We start from the raw sequence: 24170 nt of genomic DNA, 5'->3' as shown, positions 1-24170 counted from the left end.
GCAAGAGGCCAGAGTAATATCACAGCTAGGAATCTCCTTTCTTTAAAAGTCCACAAAATGTCATGAATGAGATTTGGCATTTTTTTACACGGATTTTAAAAAAACAAACAATTCCTGCATCTTCACTGAAAGGGAGCCCTCTCATGCTATTCTGCAAGGAGCAGAGAACAAAGACAAGGGACACGAAGAGCATAACCCACTGAGCTCTGCCAGCAGAGCAGGGGCATCTCCGCTTCCAGCTTCTCCGTAAGCACCACGGGCAGTCACAGAAAACTGTTTATTCAGCAACATCATGCTGGGAAGTAAATCCCCAATGCTCCCAACACACAACTTTCAGAAAGTTCCCAGTGCTGCTTTACTATTCCAGTCCCTATTTACTGTGTGCTCAACAGAAGTCACATATATGATTAAAAGCAAAGCTGCTCTCACGCAGGGTGATCTCCTGAGTGCAGAAGAATAACTTCGCTCTAGAAGTGGAATTGTTGTTGGGTGGGGGCAAGATGGAGGAATGAAAGGGGAGAGGCAGAACAGCAAATTCCTCACCTGGTTACCCCTTCTGGAGACAAACATGAGAAAGGAACCAAAAAGATGTCACCTCAGAGGCCCAAGAAATTCAAAAACATGTGACTGATACAAGACTCACAGACCTGCAGAAGGATGGAAATCTGCACCTTTGTCAACTGAAGGTTGAAAGTCAACCAGAAAGATGTGAACAGCCCTCCACGAAGCTCACAGAAGCACAGAATACCCTGAGTTGGAAGGGACCCACATGGACCAATGGGTCCAGCTCCTGGACTCGTTGTTGACCCAGCTGTAGTTTCTGGTGGCATTTACAGCCCCATAGACATCCACATTCCCCCTCCCTCTCCCATATGAAGGTTCTCGCTTTACACAAACTCTACAAATGATTAAAAATTACACAAAATTTTATAAAATTACATGGTATGCTTCTGCTTCTGCTGCCAGCCCCAAAGTGCCGAGCACACTGTTATGCTATCAAGTTCTGTACTCCGTGCCAGTCACTCCCCAAGGTGTTTATGTGAAGCACTCAGGCAAAATGAACAGAACATCTGTATTCTATTTGCTAATGAGCAATCATCATTTCTACAATTCTCCAGCCAGGGATTTTGCTGTTTGGAATACTAATGCCATTTAAAAAAATTAAAGGGAAAAAAAATGTTCTGCTCATTAGTACTACAGTTACTAAAATACTTTTGCACCGTTTACAGTGCAACCAGGCTTCTACTGGAGTTGCTTTTCAGTATTTTTAACAAAATTAGAGCTTTCAGAAATAAAAACTTTGATGATATGTACTTAATGTATTTTCAGAATTAACATCATTTGCAATGTAGTTCTTGCTTTAATTACTTTTCACCCACACAGAGGCAAGAATTTAAAATAAACTATTATAAAAGCTTTTCAAACACACCCTTCTGAAGATCCCCTTCATCGCTTGCTTTTTGTATTTTGGCAGAACCCACGGCAGGCTACAACAGGTTAAAAAAATAAAGTTATAAAAATACAGGCCAAGGTCTGCCAAATTAATTATCTGAGACTCTGGGTGTGCAGAGACAGCGGGGGAAGACAACAGCTTTGAAACGTGGGACACGTTTTGTCTGTGGGCAGAAATGGCTGGCAGCTTCCCTGTTACCCATGGGTGTCTGCACCACATGAGGGCCTGGCTGCTGCTTGGACAGAAAGGCCCTATCCTAAAATCATGCAGCACTTGGGCATTTCAGTGACCGGGTGCAACCCTCCTTTATCATGCCAGGCATCAGAAATAGTCCTGCTGAAGTCAGTGAAGGGCAGCAAATGAGATCAGAATAGGATATTAAATTGACAAACATAATTAAAGTGGCTTATGTAAGAATCGTCTGTATATTTGCTCATGGCTTACTGAAAAATAACTTAGCAATCAAGAGGAAAAAGACTAAATACAGGGTTTGATTGACCTAAGAAAGCCCAGTGTGGTACTCGTGCTGTGGTGTGGCAGCAGGGGAGGGAACACAGCCCTGAGAGGCACATGGAGCACAGCACCTCAGAAACGTCTGGTTCCCTACACCAGGGCACAGATGTATTTCAATATGCTGTCATGCCCTAAGAATAACCACCCTTATCACCTGACCCACCACGGCACGGGGCACGGTCAGGACATTTCAATCCCTGACAAGACTGCCAGGGGCAGCTCCGCTCCCGAGCCGGACAAGGTCTCTGCCGCTGCCACAGGGTCTCCTGGCCAGGGTGAGGCCGCCCTGAGGCGCACGTCCCGTCCACTGCCATGGCAGCCGGCAGCACCCGCAGCCCCTGTCATGCACAAGAGGGAACGCTGTGCCACGCTTAAAAGCCACCTTCCTTGGAGGCAGAACGAAAGGAGGAGACAGCAAGGCGAGCCTCACTCCTGCAGATGCTGTGTGAAACCATCTGTTCAGTGCAAGCCTTGCCCTCGCCGCACATCCTCGGCTTCGCATCACTTCAGAGGTGTTTCGTTTGCACACCGCTGGCCACATTTCCTGTGTTTCGTCCGGTCAGGAAGGAGGAAGTCTTTATTCTTCAGCATTTACCTGTGATTTTAAGCAGTAACCAACCAATTCTGACAACATGTCTCTTCTTCTTACAGGTCTTCTAGCTCCTGGCAAAACCAGACCGAGCCTGAACTGAGAAGCTGGCCCCAGCTCTCAAAAGGCCCACCAAGTGTCCTCTTCTCTAGCCTGCCTCACCTGAGCCAAGTATTAGGACGACCAAAATTAAGGCTACACAACATGCTGATGTGAGAAAGTGCTTCTTGTGCCCTGACAGGGTAACTTGCACCCCTTCTCATCTGCCTTCAGCGCGCAGTCTGCTCTCTCCAGGCGAAGGAAAAACACAGCACAAGGGCTGCTGCCATTCTGCAGCCTTCTAGGTCTGCTTAAGGAAACAACAAAACCCTATTCTAATACACAGCTGACCACAAATCATAACTCTGCCTCACTTCCCCAAAACTAATTATACACGTGTCACCAGAATGTCATACATCTCCCTCTTTCCACCCAAAGACCGCATTTCTACTCTTCACGGTCTAACACATTATATACTGAACACTATTCTCCATGCAACAGTTTAGGGGAAAAAAAAAAACTAATCCTTCAAGTGATGTGTGTTCTTTTATAAAGTTACCTAAAAAATAACACTGGAGCACAGCAGTTATTATTTAACAACACATCCAATGGGGAAAAATAAACCACACACCTTATATAAATATCGATAGAAACCTTTATTCTTACTGTGTTACTAGTAGCCCATACCCACACCAACAGCAAACATAAAGAAACAAGGTGTACTTGCACTGAAATATCCAGCACGCCTTCACTGTGAAAGTCAAGCATGAACCACATTTAAAGGCATACTAAATAAAAATCTGGTACACGCTGAACACAAATTCACACAGTTCACTTTAAGGTGCAGAATTTGTTACATCTGAGTTTGAGCAAAGCTGCAAAATTACCTGTGGAGGGCCAGAAGATTCTTTTAAAGGGAAATACAAGAATAAGAACCAAAAAGAAGCAGGAAAACCTCAGAAAGTACAAAAGGAAACCGTTAAACTGAGCACGTATCAATGCCTGTGGTAAAATAACAGAGGTGGGCTGTGGGAAACACAAGGCTGAAAGACCCAAAATGTTCACACAAATACAGACGGACCATCATTTGCACATCAGGATTCCCTGTCTCAGTGTGAATCAAATGGAAACTCAGAGGCAACATTAATTACCTTCATTATGCAATGCCTACACATTTTTGCTAGAATATACTAGCAAACAAACAGACCAATTGTTTCAAAATCCACCAGAATCACAAATATTGATGTGTTTCTTTGACTTCAAGAAAAGGAAAACAAACAAACAAACAAAAATAAACAAGCAGTGGAAGTTGAATGGCCCACACTTGCTAAAAAGCAATGAATTGGAACTGAACAAAAAATCCCATGCAAACATGAAAGAGTACAGAGACCTTTGTCTCCTCAAATCTCCAAACATCCCCCTCCACTAGTACATGAGCACACAGCACTGGGCAACGTACCAGCGACACACTGCAAACAGAGCAGGCTGCGTTACTGAACCAGCAGCAAGACACGAGCTCTTAAACTAGATTTTAAAGGAAGTACTTTCGTGAAAATTGAAAAATAGAGGGACACCAAGAAATCTGACAGAATTCAGTGCAACACAAGTAAGTCTGATAAAATTTTCAGTTTCTGTTTTAAGTCAAAAAGCCAGCTCTAGAGGATGTTCTCACAGCAAGCCCACTAATGAGGAAGTTTGATACTTTGAGCATAAAAAGATAACATATTCAAATGGTAAGCATGGGAATAAAGCCACCTACCTTCAAAGTACTTGTGACCAGCAGAAGGCAAGGGAGTTGGATCTTACTTTCTTCTTACACATTAATGGAGTCATGGTCACTCATCATTAATAAACTAGTTTTAGCAGTGCAAGATTGTAATTAGGAGAAAATTCATATGCGAGTCCCAAAAGGAGATGCATACAAAGAGCATCAAGCAGCAGGACTGTTGGAAACATCTGATAACCAAATGTGTGCACACAACATAAAACAGAGACATTTGTTTATTGACAGTTTCAAACTAGGTTGAACGTTTTATTTACTGTTATCTCATTTTCAGTATTACACAGCTCATCTGGGAGAGGGCAACCAGGATGCGAGTTTAACAAGCACGAACCACATTCTTGTGCATGTGCTTGTGCTAACAACCACAGGGAACATCAGCTCTTTACCTTCTGCTTTTCCCTGCGTAGGGCTATAGCAGCAGAACTACTTCAAGGCACATCAAGCACGCGGCACGCAGCATCGTCCCTTGTACCAGTGTCTTCAGGCAGCTGCTGAGCCAGGTGACCCGCTGCCAGCCAGGCCATTCCCTCCTTGGCAGCAGCACTGCCTGCTCTAGGTGGGGTATAGAGCTCTCCAGCTGCCTCCCTCCACACCCTGCTGAGGTGAGTCCAACTCTTTTTGCCAGTCAAGCCTTGTCTCCTGGTGCAGAGATCTGGCAGATGCCACTTCTAGCGGGAGGAGACAGAGCCAAGCATTTGGTGGTTTGCAGTCGGACTTTTTGGGATGGGACAATGTTCTGGTGGGACATCTGCTATGGATGAAACGGTTGAAATAAGATGTTCCTGAAACATCCAGCCCTACCACACTGTTTGGATTCCTTTGGCGCGTTCAACTAGGTTACTGGGTTTAAGTTCAAGGAAAGAACAACCAACCACATTTTAAACTACCAGGGTTTCGATACAGACATGCTGACAAAATCAGAAGATAAAGTCAACAGGGGTGCCATGCAAGTTTGGATTTTTCTGATTCCTTCCTCTGAGACAGCACACAGCTGCACAGCCCCAAACAGACAGACAAACAGCCCCTGTCCTTCCAAGCAGCTCTGTGCTAGGTTAGCCTCATCCTCTACGTGCACGTTAACGTTAAATGGTGCCATTTGAGAACTACCCACTGAAGCAATTTTAGCTTCACAATTAGCACCAGCATGAGTACAGAAAATCAGACCTATGGCTTTAGCCCAGTTCCAGTCCTCCTGTACTGAGTCCAGGGCAACGATTTCATAAAGCACTGCAGTATCCTGTACAGCTGTGTCAAAATGGCGTAACACTGATCGCCTGTGACAGGAGGCATTTGTACTAAGAGATCTCTGAAAGCAGTACAGTATTTCTTTGTGTGAAGGAGCTGAGAAATCATACTCCCCACCCCCCCAAACCTTCTTTTCCTTTGTGCACTGCCAAGCAAAACGGGCCCAAAAACATGCTCTCTTTATTCTTTAACTGATGGAAATTACATTAGAGAGAAGCCCAGCACAAAGGAAGTTTTGGCAAGGAATATGCCTTTTATGTTACGTTCCATAAAACACTCAGAGATGTATCGACTGATATTTACAAGAGATGTTCTTCACACAGCTATACGTGGTGGCTGCTGCACTGCTGACTTGATCTCCACTTCAAACTGGCAATATAAAACAAAACATTCGGTATAAGCACTTTTTGAAGAAAGAAAGACCCGAAAAACAAAACTCCTATTCCTTTACGCCAATTTTTAAACTAATGTGTGCTGCACATAGGAAAGAACTTCCAAATTCCCATGCATTTCTGAGTATTACACAAAATAGGAGAGACCTGCATTATAAGCAATTGGTAACAAATGTATATGGAGTCTTTGTTCCTACATGAAAATAACCCTAACTAATTTCACAATCCAAGCAATCTCCTCTTCTGAGCCTTCGAGCCAGCGTTATTCCCCATTTTGTTCTTTCCCACTGGCAGCGCTGATTTCCTGCCTTCCTCTGTGACTGCTACAACTTGAAAACCAGGAAGACTTCTGGTTTCAAACTTGTGCTCCATTTCCAGTGATAGTGGTCTGGAATAGTTTTTGTTGGGAGACAGCGAAGAGTCAACAAACCACACGAATGTGGGCAAGGTGTGCAGAACGGTGCCAGAACAAACAGTCCTTCCCAGCAAAACCTTTCCATCACAGGGGTGTGCTCCAATCTTTAGCTACACGGTTTTGCTCAGCATTGATGCTGTCTCTGTGCTCTGAAATGCTTTATTAGTGGCAATTCGTCCCCAAAAGGCACTCTTATCTGCACAACCGTGAAGCTGTTTAGCAGTAACAACGCTAACAAATTTTCCAGTTTTGATAAGGATAACTAACACGCTGAAACACTCTCCAGTTTCAACTTCTTGCCCAAATACTGACAGAACATGATTTGAAACACATGAGAGAGGTTAGGGGGTTGGAGGGTGAAGACTGCTCTGAATACGGCAGAGTTCATTTTTGTAGCCACAGCCCACACTTGCCCATTCCACCATGTCCATGTAGAACCAGGAGGAAAGCTGCCTTGGTTTGCGCTGACTTGAAAGAGCAACAAACCATTGTGGTGGCAGAGGTAACACACGCCTTGGGGTGCACGAAAGCCATCTCTAAACAGCTGTCAGGGCCTTTCTTGTACCTGAGGAAGCTAACTGGCAGTGGAGCTTGGAGGTCTCTTCTACACCCAGGGCCTCTGGGGCATGGGGAGCACTCAGCAGCGGTGCTGGAGGCGTCCCCTAGGGTGATGCTCACCCACCCTCCACGTCCCGTTGCAGCAGCATTCTGCTCCTCCACCATCCAGACTGTCAGGTCCACGTTTCCTTCTCAAGAAACCAGTGGCTGGCAGAGCACAGCTGGGATCATGCTGGTGTGCACAGCCTCACACTTCCAGGGAAGCAGAGCACAGCCCGAGCAGGTACCAGAGACCTGCTCTCACCAAGCCCAGGTACAACACTGATAGAGCCAACGGGGGGAGAGCTTTTCATGGACACAGCTGTACAACTCTTCTCCATGACAATAAGTGATTGCTCTTCCGAGTTCCCAAAGCTGCAGTGAGGAATTCAGCTGGGAGCACTGGTTTCTCTTTGTGAGAGGATGATGAGGCGGAACTGGCAAAACTTGCTGGTGTAAACCAGAGCTTGGTAACATTTGAGCCAGGTCTGCACAAGGAACTCACTGACACAGCGATGTTGACAGAGAGCTGGAATTGGTGATGCCTCGAAAGAAATACTCTAGTTAATAGAAGCCATTATGCCGACAAAAATGCTTTTGAGTGGCCCGCCATGTTATTAGGAAGAGAGCTTACCTGTAAAGCCACATTAACAAACCCTCCTCAACAAGAAGTTCACCCACATTTAATGCTCAGGAGGTACAGCCTTAGTTCTGCATTTCTGGTAGAATGAAACACACCACAGCCCGTCAGGCAAGGAAAAGTTCTCCATTGTTTTTAAATAAATACTACTTTTAAATACAGTACTTGCAGCAAAGTTCTAAAAATTAACTCGTATTTCAAAATCTTGCTGTTTTGCATATAAAGTCATTTTCACTGCACTTCTAAGAGTTAGACGCTTAAATGTCTGGAAGGTCTTTAAAGAAATGAGCTTTCAAAACACTACAGAAACTTAATTTTCTTTATTTCTTTTGGCAAATTGAATCAGAACTGTAATACACTCTCTGTAGCTTTGGTAAATTACTCGTTTCCCTGAACAAAAGAACATAACCGGCCCAACATTTGGGAGGAGTTTTAGGTTACAGACAAAATAAACATTTCACAATACAGAAACTGAGCTGAAGCAATGACTCAACACCCATTGTATCTCCTTAAATTTACTTCCCAAATTTTATTACTTCAGCTTTTGCCTGTCATTTCTGGAAGGAAGGGAAGTGCTTAATTGAGAACTTCATCTAAGAGCCACAGGAGTCTGTCCTGTTACTGCGCACGTGTTGCTCTCATTAACGTGACTGTCTGCCAGACACACGAACCAGGATGAGAGAACTGAAAATATTTTAAGTTGATTGGTAGTCAAAATGCCCCTTGGATAGTATGCTGGCACTACTGCCAGTTTTTCAGAGTTTCAGCCTATTTACTTTCAAACCTGTCAAAGCCATGCCCAAGCTGTAAAACGTACCTGTGTCTATCTGAGCCACATGAAGGTCCATGAGTCACCGAGCAGAAAAGCTAGACTGATAGGAATCTCACTTCTTTGATGTCTTCCAAAACCACAATAAAAGCTAAACTTTTTGTAAGTGAAGTTACGTTACATTCGGTAAGCACTGTGTATGTAATTAAGCTCTCGTCAATACCGTGGGCAAAGCAAAGCCAGCGGGGAAGGCAGAGCCCCCAGCCAAAGCCCCACACATGAACGCCATGCTGCCACAGCATTTGCCTGGCCCAAAAAGCCCCACAGAAATTCAGGTGATGCACGAGTTGCTTCCCTACCGCATCCCCTGAACATTAAGCTGTTAGAGCAAGATCATTTCACTTCCAATTGCTCGCCTCCTCCCCCGTTTATCACTCCACACACCTCTCGGTGTTAATTGCTTTTTAAACAGTGCTCACACTTAAAATTCAGACTCAGCCTATACCATTTATTTCCCAATGCAACATGATGTTCAGAGTAAAACACATAATTACTGCATACAAAGTTGTACAAATATAATTAAAAATAAGGTGGCAACTTTTTCCCCCTGCAACTCACTTTACAACATCCATCCCCTAATTGAGACTAAAGCTCCCAATTCATGTGGGTGTTTTGGTAGGACCACGTGCAGTCCGAACCCCTCGGTGAAGGCCACCCTGACTCCACAGACTTGCAGAGCTGTGTGTGGTGGAATCGGGAGCCCCCACTGGGGTCTGCCCGCAGCAGCTCAGCTCCCTGCCACCAGCCCGTCCGCAGCACCACACGTGTGGTTTGGGGCCAGGCCACCACACTCAGGTGACAAAGGACCATAGAAATCATTAGGGCTGGAAAAGAAGTGGTGTTAGCACGAGCATTCACAGCCAGCACATGGGAGCCTTTATGAGGCTGTATCAGCTATACGCTGCTCCCTTAAGCTCCACTCGGAAAGAAGGAAAATAATTAAAGCCTAGATTTGGGCAAGGCAACACAGTAACCCTGTTCTCTGTATCAGTGCTAGTAAATATACACTATGCTTTTTGTTTTGTTTTGTTTTTCCTTTATTCTGGTGTGAAATCAGGACTACCAAGCTAAGCAAACTATCACTGTCAAAAGGCTAGGTGGGAAAACATCAGATTTTCCTCCTAAAAAGAAATGCTAAACATTTGCCCCAAGACTACTGATATCAACACCCAATACTGCTTGCCATGAATGCTGCCTCTTGCCACAGGCTCAGGTAAGAGGAACCTGTTTGGTTTTATCCGCTAATGGACACAGGAGAAAATGACTGCAGGAATTAGCATCGACCCTGAAGCACCCTTACCCCCAAGCTCACTGAACCTCTCATGAAATGTAAACTTTCGTTCATACCTCTGACCAACAAGAAACTCCAGTGTTCACTGCCAATTTGGGATTAATTATTCTTGGAAAATTAAGATTTTTCAGGAAGAAACGAGGTTCTAAGATGTGCTGGTTTGGGTCCTACAGGACAACAGCAAATTTATTTCCTTTTTACTTCTCTCCCGTGCAGTGTAGCGTTTTTGGGTCATTGCTGGTTTTTGTTTTTTACCTCGCAGCTCAATTACTAACTCTTCCTTCTCTACAACACTTGCATCTGTTTCCACAACCTCTTTTCCAGGACAGGGCATGTTAAGTGTAAATACAAAAAGCCCATTCTCCTGTCTGGAGTCACAGGCAGTGGTTGCTGCAGCAATGGAGGCAATTCAAAAGTTTGTGCTTTTTGGAAGTATAAGCCTGCTTCTTGCTTTGGAGAAATAGCTTCCACTGTAGCTCTGACAGCTACAGTAGAGCTTCTGAGCACATTTCAGTATAAATGACCTACAAAATCATCTTTTTATAATGCTGGTACAGTTACAAGTGCCTTTTCTACAATTGCTTGATTTAATTGGTAGGGATAGGAGAGAGAGAAAAAAGGGAAACGCGTGGCTAGGAAAACATGATCAAAACCAGCGATGGTGGCTCAGCTCCTGCAGCTTGTCCTGAGCAAATGGGTCGGTGTCTCATGGAGCAGGCACACACCAATCCCCCCAACAAACAAACAGCCAAGCTGGGCTAAAGCATTGCCAAGAATATGCACATAGCATCAGTGCAGCAAAATACTCCATTAGGGAAGAGAAACTTATGCTTGCAACAGATGTTGTGATTAAAATGAAAAGGGCTGCACAGCTACTCCTCATTTTGCCCCAGAAGCAAATTACCAAACTGTAATTAATGATCGGTTTATTAAATAAACACTGGGCTTTTACGTCATAATTCTCCTAAAATCCTCAGCCGTTGCATAACACGTAAGGCTGAATTGACATGGGCTACTTTGATTCTGAAACATCAGTGTTCATTCATCCTGCAGAGGCCCAGCAGGACAGAGTTTACCATCCCTTTTAAAGTCAAACACAATGTGATTTTACTTGCTCTTCAAGATTAGCTCAGTGTTTGCACTTTTGTGTGTCAAATCAGTTTTAAAGACTCCCTTTCAGAAGTTCCTGGAACCCACTGTATTTATCACAGCAACAAAGCCACAGGAAAGGTCTCTTTGTTTTTTTTTTTTTTTTTTTTTTTTTTTTAATGTTTGCTTTGTTTTCCTTTGTAAAAGTACAGTACTTTCTGGCATCCTTTTCTTTTCACAGGCACTTTTAACAGGCCAGCACTGCCAACAAAGGCAATCTGTTTCATCAGATTTACTGAGTCCATATTGTGAAGAGACTACAGATTTGTCAGGGCAATGCTGAAGTCGTTATCCTCTGCTAATAAAACTTGCTGTAATATGCTGCAATGCAAACAGTTAATCCTAGAAGCTACTTCACAGAAAACAGTAAAAATATCAAGGTTCCTGGAGGCAACATCATTATGCTTTCTAGGGTGCTACCAGACATCTCAGCCTCAAGACTACTGGAGAGAAAAAATCTCCAAGTTATGCTTGAAAACCCCTAATCCATCGTGGAGCACAGAATCACAGGTTTTATAGCCCTCTCCACTACCTCCAGAGAACACGAGCAAAGAACAAAATACCATGCTGTCAGCGTGGAGAGAGCCGTTCTGCTCCGCCACCCATCAATGCGGGGCGTGATTAAGTCTTGATTCCTGGTGCCACGGACTTCAGATACAGAAGTGAGCCATCCATTTCCAACCATGATCACACTTAGCAGAAAAAGCAAAGGAACCAACAGTGAAGTCTGCTCGGCTACTGAAGTGTATTCTGAATCACTTGGAAGTAAGATTTCTTTCTACACTGATGTATAAAACTCCACTATGCGGAGGCACCAGCAGATGCTTATTTATCGAAGGGCTGGCTTCACGAAGAAGCAAGAAATACTTGGTTTGGATGACAAATCATTCCACAAACAATATTAATCCTCAGAGCAGTAAATATTTCAGGTTTCGAGAGCCAATTAGAAAGGTCAGCATTCATCTTTTTCTGTTTCTAGCCTTAATACCTTTTGCACTCTGCTTACAGATTAATCATTGAAGGAAAAGTTACAGAGTTTTACAAATAGGAAAAATAACCTAGGTGTCATAAGAGAGGGTCCAGACTGGATACAAATTCTCTCTACCTGTTTTGGTTCCAATGGCTATAGCCTACCTTAATCCAAAATCTAATTATTTGGATTAGATTAGGAGAGTGGATTTTCCTGAAATGCCCAGGCAAACCACATGCAATTTCATATTTGGGGCAGAGGGTTACATTTCATTTTCAAATCCCTTTTAATTCCACACAGGCATCTGTAACTTCTATTTTTCCATTTCCAAACAGGAAATATTTGTTCTTCTGCAAAAGTTTAAAAACCAAAATCCCTGTCTCTAAACCCTGCAGAAGACTGTTATTTGGCTTTCATTGCTATTCATTTGCTACACCTGAGGTCATTGCTATTACTACGAATCCAATAAATTCGACAGTTTTTCAAGTGAGAAGTGTTTTACAGAGGGATTGGCTTGTTGTTGGTTTTTGAGGTGGTATGTGCTTATGTTCCAGAAAAAGGCGAAGTAGCAAATAAAATACCAACACTACCCACATCTGCCAGTGCATGAGATCATTCCACCCGAGATGCAAAATATGGGATGTTTCACAGAAGCAGGGATGCAAACAAATCAGAGTCATGAATGCACAATAAGACAGCAAAGAAAGCAAAGCTGACATGGTAACGAAAAGCATGCCTCCCATGTAAACACTTTCTGATTACAAAATGGGAACCTTGCTTCCACGCTTAAAATAAATAAAAAGCCAGCCCCACCTATAACTGGTTGAACTCATCCAAACTGGTTCCTGGATATGTTCAAGTAGTCTTCATGAAGAAGTTATCATTAAGAAACAAGTAAAATCTCTTCCCTTTACTGCTGGGAGAATCAGGATCCCCAAAATGCATTAGTAAGTACAAAACAAAAAAAGACTCCTCCAAAGCTATCCGCGTACATACAAACCTCTTCCTTGAACGGGGCACAGAATTTGGATCCCCTGCTTCTGCGCCGTTCTTGGAGGCTGCAGTGAGCAGACATGTACAACTCGCAATTTACTTCCAAAACACCCCCTTAGGAAAAGATCCTCCAAAAGATTTCCTAAATGCTCGTTTGTACACTCTGTGTTTTAATTAACGTACAGAATAGAAATTACCATTTAGATAAGATAATGCTCCCCAGCCACCCCACCCTTGCTTTCTGAAACTCTGCCAGGTTTATCAGCCCCTCATCTGCCCATATTTGCTAGCAATCCTCAGGCCCCAGTTAGCATTAATTCAGCTGCAGTTTGAGAGTTTCTCCAAGGCACTCTCTTCAATTCCAAAGTGCATGAACTGCTTAATTTGAGTGCTCTGTGATTCCAGTACTTTAAATAGAAAAAAATACTGCAGGAAATTACTGACTGACTTATGTGACTGCTCCAATAGCTGTGCAGATGAAGTGAGCTACATGCCTATGTGCAGCTCCAGCCAGCAGTAAGGAATGCAAAGATACCCAGTAAATCTTTAGTCTCCTGACTGAAATTTTGGAGTTCGTGGGCGTGGGTTGTGGAACCCAAAATGGACAGGGTCAGGGGGGCTGTTACTTGACAGCAGGCCCAAATCCTACACAGCAATGATGCCTGCAGCGAAGAGTCACGCAGATAATCAGAGATAGAAAGATGCTGTCTGGCTGTGGAAGTACTAATGGGATTTATAACCACCTAACCTGGACAATCTTTTCCCCAGTTCCTTTCCCCACTCCTTGTTTGGGATGGTGGCCAAGTGCTGAATGCCTTTGCATCCCCTTATCACCTCCTCTGTCTAGCCTCTTATGAAGTAACCCCGGTGCGTAAATGTCCACCACAGACAACAAAAGCCTGTGGCAATTTTCTTACCATGCAATTATTAATTCAGGTCTCCAAACCTCAATGTCCGAAACAAAGAGGAAGATATGTAACAATTCTGCAGCATGTCTCTTGACTGTTGGGAAACTCTTAGGAGATGGATTCTAAAAAAGGACCAAGGAATCACAGTGGGATCAGGGATTCTGTGGCTCTTGCCAAACTTGTTGGGCTCAAACTCTCCACTTAAGCTTGGGGTGCTGGTACTCACCCAAACGTGCTGAAAAGGATGCTGGGCAAATTAATTAGATAATGCTTCAAAGTACTTTGAAGATGAGAAGTCCTGTATGTGGTAACTGCCAAGTTATTAGCACAATCCAAGTAATTCCATAGTTGCATAGAAAATATTTAGTGGTTTTTGAAAGCTAAACATGCTACATATATACATGTCACGTTAGATATTGCCTATCGTAGGTCTTTTGATTTTCTTTTTGGCCTTTTGGTTTTCTGCAAAGTGCCATGCACCCCTGAATTATGGGCCTAGTTAGAAACTTAGTTATCGTATAACATATTTCTATTATAGTGACCGGGTTGTGAATTCCTAAAAAATGCAAGTTTTCACTGACAGCAGAAATTTACCCAGAATTTCAGTTTCATCAAAGGAAATAATAAATTATGAAGCCGGCATGCACAATGGGCAGAGGCAAGGGGAATAAACTCTTGACTAAACAACTAAGTAAAAGAATAAACTTGTGTTAATTGGAAACCTTAGTCTCTAACTGAGCAAATTCAAACTTTTACAATGGTTGCTCAAAAGTTTCTTTTTTTTTTTGAACACCCCGATAATAAAATAAACAAACTAATTCCATCCCCTGCAGAACTGGCATGCAGCATGCAAAAAACATGGCATAACCAGCAGTCTAGATTTGCTTATATACACAAATAAATAACCTAAACAGAAGTCACGGAGGTGGCAGAATCCCCTCTCCCCACCCAAAAATAATAAAAAAAAAAATCCCACTATGAAAAGGTGAAGCACTTAATAGCTAGGAAATGCTAAATTTAGCTAGATTTATAGTAACCCACCAAATCGCAGTTTCCACAATTAATGCACTGAATAGAGGAGGAGAACAATGCAAACATACATATAAAGTGATTACATAGTAAGAGGAACTGCATCCTAAAGTAAACAGGAGAGATGAATTAAAATTATATGGGAAGACATAAAGATGTAAGTTTTGTTTGTTTGTTTAAAAAAAATGTCCTCTATTTATAATAGACACATCACTACCAATAGCTAATTAATGTAACTGACAGTCAGCTTTGTAAGGAGAATATATTATGGCAGAAGAGCAGTGTGACGTGGTTCAACAAGTGCAGAAGAAATACGACTTGTGAAACCACCACTGCACAGCAGGCCAGAGAAAGCCGGGTTGACTCTTTGTGTTGGTATAACAAGAACAGCATGTCGAAATCTTCCCCAGCTTCAGCATTTGTCCTGAGTTCATTAGAATCAGCTAGATTGTGAATCATTTTGGAGACTTAGTACTGTGTAAAACTGCTCCCTTCCGTCTCACAGAACCCAAGCAGAGGAAAACGTACATTCAGATTCTCAGCCAGGTGAGTTGGATGCAATGGGGCATTTCTAAAGATGTCTTTAATACCAACCATAATTGACCCCAACTGGGTTTCTCCTTTCACGCGTCTGGATGTTGTTTTTCAAACTGCCTGAAAGGGGAAGGCTGTTTCCTTTTGAAGAGGCCACCTCGCCCTGCCCTTCGCAGTGGCCTCCTAGCCCCGGGGTCCCCACTGTCCCTGAGCAGGGCTGACCGCAGCTCCCAGCTGAGGGAGCCAGCCTCCTGCCCAGGGCAGCCTCTGCTTTGGAACCAGTGAGAGGACATGGGAAACTCTACATCATTATTTTGCAAACAGTTTGCATACCTGGAGCAAACTTATTGCAGGGGCTTTTTTGCTTCGGGAGGACCAAGCGCCCACAGGGAAGAAGTTCTGCAGGTGTCGGCCTGTTGGTTTCCTATGTAAATCCAACCACACTTCACTTCCTGATTTTTAGTTAATATATACTGAGGAAACACCTACATGAAGACACCAAGGAAGCTGAGGTGTTGAAAAAGACACCTGTAATAAGACAATGCCCAAAGAGCGTTGCGTGCTGCACGCTCCCACAACAAGCAGCCCCACAGAGCAGTATGGGGTATTACTTTAACCAGCACACGCATTCCAGTGGAGACTCATGATGCTAGTTACAGCTGCCACACAGTGATTCACACTATGCAGGTACTTTGAAAAGAAAAATTCAGATTTTCATCAAATTATTTTTGATATAACTTGAATAACCTGCAGTGTGTGAAAAGAGAGGTAGAGGGATTATTAAACATTTACAGATATGGTTGCTCATGTGAGTTAGCATTTAACACAACCCCACAGCTAGCCATTTTCAAATCAGAGCGTTTAAAGTCACAGAAGCAGAATAAACTGCTGAGGCTCACAGCTCCTCTTTCCTCTTGGGTCCTTGGCCAGCCTCCGCAGCACCTGGGTGTGTCCCAAATTGCAGGTTGCAGACTGCTCCAAGAAGCAGCTTTAGGATTCTTACGTATTGTCTCGAGTGTGTAAAGCTGCACCTCCTCCTGTCAGGCTTACAGAGTGCTCTCCCCTAGGATATTATCCGGAAAAGAATTTCAGCTTATAAAGCAGGTTAACCAGCTGAATAATACATCTAGAGGAACTGTATACTTTAGGATTTGTTTTCACATAACAGATCTGCTCTAAGGTACATTTTTTTCCCTTATTATTATTTTAAACCAATCTTCTGTGGAAAAGATTATTTTTGAAGTGCTCTAAGTACTGCCACAACATCTCCATTTGTTCAAATAAACTCAAATAAAAAGTGAGAGATGCCTTTAGTTAGGCTGATAGTTCACTATCATCACCTTAAGCCATTATACTACATCTGTGGATTGCTAAAGAGCTGCTTAACGGCCTTGTATACTAGTACATTTCATTTGGGCCCCTTACATTTCATTTTCCTCCTCCTGCACAATAAATACTTAAGATCTCTTGTTGCAGTTAATCATGGAGAAAGTAAAATATCAGTCAAAAACTCAGCACTGTTTGTTGTATAATTTTTGCTCACTGTCCTCCCAAGAGTGGAGACTAAGGGCTACCTGGAGGAGTTTAATGTATGTTGGAGTTCATGAAAGTATCTGCACACAGGCAGAAGGGGCACCTCTACTGACAGCTGGCAAATCACTAAATGTTACAACATAAATTACCAAGCCACTGACCTATTTGCATTTGCAACTCTGGTAAGAGAGTAGCTGTTGATCCTGGCAACACAATTTCAGAAGGATTCATTTCAGAATCTGCTAGCAACTTTGGACCCCGTTCTTTAGACGTAATTGGAGCTCTGCTAGTCCATGGTGACTGAACAGAAAAGCCACGGAGTCATGACCTTGGAGTACTGCCTGTTCGCTAGATTTTGTTGCCACCGACTTCTGCCCCTTGTCATTTCTGCCTTCAAGCATTAAGCTGTTCAGATGGTACTGGGAAGTCAAGCGTCTGCTGGGTGTCTAAAGCATTAATTTGAGCAGACAGTACCAAGCTGCTTCTCTTGTCTTCTGGTACGAAACTGCACTCGGAGCACTCACTTGTTCTCAGGTTGCCTTTGCAGGGATTAATTCTGCTCAAAGCATTAAGAACAAACATCACTGTTGTTCACCAGACCTGGCCACATTAAACCCTTCCTCAGACGTCAGGTCACATCCTTCAGGCCTCGTTTTCTTACAGCTACTAGGTAGGCTTCCTGTGCAAGTACTGAGCAGAAATAGCAAGATGCTGTAACCTAATAAAAGAAGCAGCAAAGTTACTGACACAATGAGGAACTGTATTAAAAGCCAAAAAGCTAGAACAAATAGATCACCTCAGAGATATGACTGGATGCCAAATTAAAGCAAACCAAAACCAAAACAAACCAAAACAAAAATAATAAGAAATGTACTCTTGTTTCTTAAATGATCATGCATCTTGGCCAGCATTTGCTATTTTCCAACTTCAAGCCACTAATTCAATTCTACTACAAAGAGTTTGAAAATGCAGACCTAGTAATGCTTCTGGTCCATCAGTGAGACCAAGACAAGTCGTGATACTATTAAAAACAAAAAATACCTCATCTCTCACTAGCCACTGTAGCAAAACCTCAACAAACAGATCCAGAAGTACACCTTCACCTCACTAAGGATCACGCAGTCTTCTCCCTTATGACACAGAGAAATACACCCTGGTTTGGTAATAGAGTAAGTTGTTACTGACATAATGGCATTGAGAGGAGTTGGGGGGGGAGAAACAACACAAACTGATGGTAGGGTAAGACAAAAAAAGCAAATAAACAAACAAAATGAAAACAAAACCCGAACAACTTTATCCCACACCTAAGTTTTTTTTAACCCAAAGTGTGTTGAGCATTAACAATGTCAGAATCAGTGATCGAAACTGGAAATGCTTGAAGGAGAAGAGGGAAAAAAAAAAAAAAAGCAAACAAACAGGGAAACACTACTAAGGGAACAATTAGATCTGCTCCAAAGGACCAAAAGGGATCGCTGTCGGAAACATGAGATACAATAAAGAAGAAAATATGTATAGAGAAAATAGGGAAAAAAGGAGAGCCATGATATACAGTGTTGGGAAAGGCAGTGCTTGTCATAAAAACTTGTGAAATGTATGATTTTGCCATATTCATACCTCAAGTCTAGCATCTGGCTGACAAAGAAACCATTGCCTATCAAGAGTGGAAATAGCTGGGTTTCCAGAACAACATTAGATTACAAAGGTAATTTTTCCTCTGTGCATGGGTTTCACAGTTTACATGAACAGGGAAGATGACCAAATCTTCAGCACAAAAAGAGGTAGTTCTCTATGTAACCGCATATTTATCTGTACATGTTCAGTATCTTTGATAATGCACATTTATATTAAAGGTAATCGTTTAGAAATAAAGACACACATGTATTTGTGCACACAGTTATCAGGCTGCTTGGCCTTAGCTATTTTATCTTTTCATCCCAGGAGAAACATTTCATTGTTCTTATTTCAGGAGGAACAACTTATACGTTAGTACCAGAAACTGAATGATGAAACTCAACATGTGTTTCACAAAGCAACACGTCCTATTATAAAGAAAAACAAGGTATTCATTCACATGAAATAAAGAACCTCTGTTAAAAAGCTGCAGTGCAAGGACGTACTGTATATATGTGAAAATAAAAGACATGCAGCAATTGTTCTTAGCATCTACATTCAAACTGTGCATGTGTGTAAAATTCTGGACTGGAGTTTCCCATTGTTCTGTGAGAAATTTTAATTTTATTTCACCTTATCCTTCTCGTGCACTAGAGAGCAGTATGATGGGCCAGACAAAGAAATAAATATTGTCAGATAGAAAGTGAACGTGTTACCTTTATTTTATGCAACTGCAACCAGCATAAGACTTTGACCTTTAAAGAGAACGAAAACTTGAGAAAAAAGCACACAAGGTGAAACCAAGGATCTTAATAATGGTACTTCCACATTGATGGAAGCTGTCCCAAAATAGTTCAAATATAAATTCCTGTTTTCTTTGCTAATATGTCATCAGTATTAAATCTATTAACAACAGGATCAATTCTTTCACCAGGTTCAAAGTCTTAAGGACTTCTGCCAAAGATCACTTTTGTAAGAAAACGTGAGTTCATCTCATTCTGCTGATCTGAGAGGATTGTTCAAAAAAGTTCTTGTCCAGGATCCAAATGCTACTTATGTTTCCTTTAAAAGAGAGGGGAACGGGAAGGTGCTGTATCTACAGCAGGCTCATGTTCACAGTCTTCTACCCTGGCAGGTGCAACTTCAGGTAGACTGAAATGGATAGCATGAAGGCCTGCTCACCCCAAAAAGAGTCACAGTTTTGTTTCTAGGGGGTTGTGAACACACTGTACTTATACTGATACAGGAAAAAATCCTGCCTCTTTCCTTCTTAAAGTCCTAATTCAGTTTGAAGTCTGTTATAAATTGCAACACAATAAGGCGATGCGTTCATAGCTGTAAGAAGGAACTTCAGCTATCCCAGAGCTCTGCACGCTCTGAAGTGTACAGCTGAAGAATTCCCAGTGGTTACGTTTTATTCCGATGTCTGAAACCAAATGTTTTTTTCAACATTTAGCTTAAATAACACACAGCATGAAATGTGCATACCGCTAACCTCCCTTCCAATCTAAGATACCCTCTAGTTTTCTCAAGCATTCAAACAACGTTAGGCTCACTTAGTAATATGCCCTTACTGTTAATTTGCCATTTCTTGTAGATGTTTAAGAAATGCCTTTTATGGAACCAAAAAGTTACCGCTCTTTAACCAGCAACACAGAGATCTGCTCTGACCAGCAGGGAGAAATTCTTTGCGTGTTAGAGAGGAACAATTATTGCCAATGTTAACCACAGACACCACTAGCACAGCATAAAAAAAACGCCAGACGTGAACATCTCTCAGACTTGATCACCATTGCTGTTTTTCCCATAATTTTCCTCTGTTTGCTAGTTTGGAAGCTTTGGTCTGCCCAGGGATCCAAAAATGTGTTGCTGCCCATCACAAAAGCAGGGTCAAAGCGAGAGAGCTTCTTAAAAAATCCCAGAGCTTCTGCTTTAATTCTGCCAACGTAGTTCTGTTTCAACAAGCCTGACACGTCCTCGAGGATCAGCCCAACGTGACAACAGCTTCCCTTGTTCGTGGCAATCTATACACCACCACAACTGCTCAGAGCAAAACAACTGCGAAATTGTTCTGATTTAGTAACCTCCATGTAAGGCACAGACGTACGCCTCTCTCGTGACTGTACTCTTTAACAGACTCTACAATTATGAAAGCCAAGATTACTTCCAACGTGAACCACCTTCAGATTTTAGGAACGCCAAACAGTCGCAGGCTCTCAGCATGGAGCATATGCTCCAGCTCATCAGCCCAGAGATCCTGATGGCAACAATCACAGTAATTTTACAGTTACGGAAAAGAAATCTTTGCATACTCTACCGTTTTCCACATTACTGCACTCATCTTCCTGCCAGTTTCTAACCAGGACCTGTCAGAGTACTGCCATAAAACAGGTGGGCTGTTATGTCCCTGGTGTAGGCCGCCGAGCTCTCCTGCTCCACGCCCGGACCAGCCAGAGGGGGACTGGGCCCAGGTGCCACAAGACGGACACGCATTGCTGCCAGGCGTCTCGCTGTGCTCGTGTCCAGCCACCCGACAGCCCCTCGGGAGCCCCACCAGGCACATGGAGAGGCTGGGCATGGGCACACAACCCCTGTGCTCTTAGTAGCCAGCAGCTCCTGTCAGGGAATGGGAAACACAGGATGAGCCCTGGGTGTATGGCAGTGCTGGCACAGGAGAAGGCCTCTGAGCAGGAGCTTGCTAAGAACACATTGAGCCATTTTGGGGTATCCCTGGAGCACAGCTACCTGCGGGTCACCTCAGCACTGACTGGGGCAAGGACCAGCCCCTCCTCGCCTCCTCCAGGCTTTGGGCAGCCTCCCCATGTCCCTTCCTACACAGGGCTGTCAGGCCAGCACTGCGGGGACTTGCAGCAGAGTTACCTGTCCCCTCAGCGTGCACTGCCAAGTGCCTTCTCACTGCCACCAGGCACGCTGTGGTCAATCACAGGCAGCCAGGCCCTCTCCAGTGCCCAAGGCTCACCTCACAGCAGGCACCCACACCCTCTGTTTGCCACGGAGAGCAAACAGCAGCGGTACGCTGTCCTGAGGCCCCAGGAGCTGTAGCTTCCAAGGAAGTCAGTCCAAGGGACGGTTACAAGACTTATCTGCAAAGATAGCATAAATGTCTATGCAGGTCTAAAGTCACTGAGTTTAAACTGGGTGTGAATTAAACTTATCTCGGTATGCTCTGCAACTTGAGCCAACATGAACATGACCTGGCTGCTGCACTTCAGCCTTCCTCCTCCTCAACGCCAGGAGCCAAAGGCAGCCCAGGCATTTTGGTCACTGGGAGCACGAGCAGCCAGCGGTCACACTTCCCTCCTAAAGGCTCCAACATCAATGTTAACACAACCACACTTCAGGCACTTAATAAATTACGTTTTTTGCCACCATCTTACACACTGAACTAGAAAAATAGGAATAAAAAGACCGTACCTATAGTGTAGATAAAAGATCCATGCTGTACAGCTAACACATAGCGCCCTGTGTACAACCACACTACACAAAACACAGAGCTAAATATGTCATGCCAAAGTGGCCATTTCAGTAAGAATTTCTTCAAAACACTGTCTGTGGCTGGTATCTTTTATTGAATGCACACACTGTTTCAAAACCCTCTCATAAACACGAGCCCCCACCAGCACCCTCAGGACTCTGGAGCCCAGCTAGGGCTTTACCCACTTTCCCAAACAAAGGCGAGCTCTGCTGTTCAAATTACTCCCTCAGGGACACATTGTACAACCCCTCCGACTTCATTTTACTTCTTCAGTAATACCACTGCAAACACACTGAATGCTAATAATAAATAAATTATTCAAATATTCTGTCTCCACAGAGGCAGCACGTGAATCATCTTCCTGAAAGGAAACTCCTGAAGAGACTGTCAGGTACCCTTCACGTGTGGGGGGGAGCCAATTTAAATAATAATGCAATCTGAATGAAAAGTGATTTATCGTTAACAAGATAGCAGCTTTGCTTTTAATTCAATGGGTTGACTGAAGTCAAGTCATTAGCAAATGCAGAGCATGGCTGTTAGCACCGCTTCAATAAGGGTGGGACAGGTCCTTGGAGAAGCAAAATTTGTAAAGACAACAAGGTGAGGTCAAAACGTTTGGTGCTCTTCTGATGAAAGCAGTAAGCTGGTGAACTCAGCTGGACACTCAAAACCCCCAGATCTTTACAAAACAGTTATTTATAGAGTTAAAAATCAATTTCCAGATGTACCTTTAAAAGTAAGGAGAATGACTGAAACTTCAAGAGAAAAGTCTAAAATACAGTTTTTGCTAGCAAAAGCTAACAAACAGCGCTGTTGCTTTTCACAGTTATGTTCCTCCCTGTTTAAGGCTATCCCATTAGTGGAGCATCAAAATATGATACAGAGGCAGTATTTTGTAGACTGACAGCTCTGGGCAGTGAGAAGCATCAGTATCATCATCCACGTTTCACAGAGCAGAAAATCAAGGAATTATAACCCTGAAGCAAAAAAAAAAAAAAAAAAGTAGTTATTTTTGGGGAACATGAGATTCCCAAATCTTTGTTAGGAAATGACTGTTCAGTTAGACTGGGGCATAAGAGTCTCACCCAAGGTTGTACTATAGATCAGACACTTACTGACTTCTCTTACTGACTGTTTGTGCAGTGGAAGGAGCAGATGAAATGAATTTCCACCTCCACAAGAAGCCCACTGTGCCTGCAGTGGCCCTCTGGTATCTGCTGGTGGATGCTGACCCACGCGTCCCAGTTTTTCACAGCATCAGAGGGAGAACGTGGGCACACGCATGCACACTGGCACCTCCTCTGCGAGCCTGTTGCCAGCTCCCATCCTGAAGGCACAGAGAACAACTCCCCCCACACCACTCTGGAGGAAAGACCAAGCATAGCGTGTTGGCAATACATCTCCAACCGGTCCCTACTTCTGCTGTATTTGTACTTCAGTGTCACTACAAACACCAAAAGCAGGCTGAACATCTTGATTTATAAGAGTGGACAATTCTAATTTAGCCTGTATAAGGGAAACCAGTAACAGTTGCACCCCTTCTCCCTCCTCCCTGCTGGCTTATTTCCACCTCCACAAGTCCTTCTATTAATAGCCAATACTTGGAAATGTGAAGTCCCAAATCTGCTCTCTCATTTCTTACAATCAATCACTCAGCAGACAATGGATTAAGTGGACTGGTTGCTCATGTCAAGGATTCTCATGCTTATTAAAGGAAAACATCTCTGTATGAATGTGTGCCTGTTCATAAATGAGCTGGCTCCCATCTTTAACACAGGGCTTCCCAGGCCTCGTTTGTACACTTATTGCACAAAATAAACTTTCTAAATAAGAGATACAGCTCTTTTTGCTCTCTCAAATGAATTTTATTTCTTATCCAAGAATAAAGAGAGCTGTGGGCTTTGCCAATCTCCAGAAAATCTCATGTTATGGTCAGCTGCCAGATGGCAGTACATTAAAATGTGAAATCCACCATCTCGGCCTGAGGGCATTACGGGCCGGTACCTTGCCTGCAGAAGTAGTGTCCGGAGTCTCCACATCCACTCTGCAACAAATTCCAGTCAGTGTCTCCTACCAGTCTTGGTGACTGATACCTGACCCTGTGAAGGCAGAGTCATCCACCTCCTTCCTGCAAGAGCTCTCACAGGCAGTGCCTGCCACC

At 43.3% G+C, this 24170-nt stretch overlaps 1 protein-coding gene and 1 long non-coding RNA gene across 8 annotated transcripts in view; both read right to left on the bottom strand.

Moving 5' to 3' along the window:
• The window catches only part of FOXN3 (forkhead box N3), a 196209-nt gene that overhangs the window by 47613 nt on the left and 124426 nt on the right, over positions 1-24170 (bottom strand). The gene's annotated exons all lie outside the window — the stretch shown is intronic.
• Positions 1850-18244, bottom strand: LOC137856996 (uncharacterized). The gene is made up of 2 exons (XR_011096912.1): positions 7661-18244; positions 1850-7571 (listed from the first exon to the last, which is right to left on the bottom strand). It is a non-coding gene; the product is annotated as an uncharacterized lncRNA (long non-coding RNA).

Source organism: Anas acuta, chromosome 5, assembly GCF_963932015.1.
Source record: "Anas acuta chromosome 5, bAnaAcu1.1, whole genome shotgun sequence".
In the NCBI taxonomy this organism is placed as follows: Eukaryota; Metazoa; Chordata; class Aves; order Anseriformes; family Anatidae; genus Anas; species Anas acuta.
Note: the sequence above shows the minus strand (reverse complement) of the source record. Positions and strands in the feature narration are given on the sequence as shown.